Source organism: Octodon degus, unplaced genomic scaffold (genome assembly GCF_000260255.1).
Source record: "Octodon degus isolate 3935 unplaced genomic scaffold, OctDeg1.0 scaffold00324, whole genome shotgun sequence".
Taxonomy (NCBI): domain Eukaryota; kingdom Metazoa; phylum Chordata; class Mammalia; order Rodentia; family Octodontidae; genus Octodon; species Octodon degus.
Window position 1 is genome coordinate 1013056 of NW_004524900.1, and position 1493 is coordinate 1014548.

The following is a 1493-nucleotide window of genomic DNA, read 5'->3' on the forward strand; positions in this document are numbered from 1 at the left end:
TTTCGGTGGTACCAAGGATCAAACTCAGCACTTTGCATTTGCCAGGCAAGCACTTATTCCACTGAGCTATCTCCCTGGCCTGGATAGATGGATGGATGGATGGATGGATGGATGGATGAATGGATGGATGGGGAGATGAATAGATGAATGAATGGGTAGGCGGATGGATTAATGGATGGAGATGGATGAAAAGCAGCCAAGACAATGGACTAATAGTATCAGTCAATTTCATGATATTTGTTATGGTTGATACATTGTGTCAGCTTGTGAAGTCTAGCGACTTAACTAAGTAACTCAGCAGCTTTGCATCTTGGGGTGAAAAGGACATGCCCTTACAACTCTAGGATGTTGTCATTGTGTCAACTTGAGAAGTTCAAAAGTTCAACTACATGATTTAGCAAGGGGCCATGGTCCTTACTTTGTAAACCTTCTCATCTTGTGGAAAAGAGGGACACATAGATAGTGTGGGTACAGGCACATAGCTGATACACAATATAAAAAAGAAAAAGAGGCTCCCCCCACCCCTTGCTGCTTTTGCTGTCTTCTGCAGCCTTGAACTGTTGCTCTTGTGCCGTGAAGCCTGCCTCAGAGCCAGCTGATTATGGACTGAAACCTCCACAAACTGTAAGCTAAAAAAACCTTTCCCTCTTTAATTTGGCTGTCAGGTATTTTGTCTCAGCAAAGAAAGGAAAGTAACCAAGACAATCTTGGAAGTTAGGAAAATTCTTACATTTCTTGAATATGCATGCACTTTCTTTCATCTATCTACCCAGAACAATCCGAGTATTTTTTAAAATATAAGTGATGAGCAGCTTATATCCTTGTCTTCTGGGGGTGAGAGATGTAGCCTGGTAATTTTTCTGTAGGTAAATAAATAAGAATGGGATAAAGGGGGGAGGGAGGGAGAGAGGGAGAGGGAGAGAGAGAGAATTATATATGAGAGAGGATTATATATGGGGGCCAGTATGCAGATGCTTTCCCCATTAAATATAATCACTAGAGCCAGGTGTGGTGGTGTACACCTCTAATCCCAGCATCCTGGGGTGCAAGAAAACTGCAAGTTGGAGCCCACCCTGCTCTACTTAGCAACTTAGTGAGATTTTGTCTCAAAATTAAAAATAAACAAAGGCATGGGGCTGTTCTTCAATTGACCTTGGGTTCAATCCCCTGTACCACCAAAAAATAAAATAAGGAAGCAAGCAAGCAAAGAAGCATGCATAATGGTCCAGAAGGACTGAGGTGTCTGGTATTTTTTCACATTTTCTTGGGCTGTGTTCCCAGAAAATCGATTTTCCTGAGGAATAACTCAGTAGGAGGAATTGTCCACAGCTGAGCTCCCTTCTCACACTAGAACCACATACACCTGGGGGCTGCTCCTCTTTTTGAGACATGGACATGAGAAAAGAGGGAGTTTGAGGGGGAGAACCTCCACTTTATTGAAATTAGTTGGATTTCCCTCTGTATACAGTGACTCCCTCACTGAAATATATATC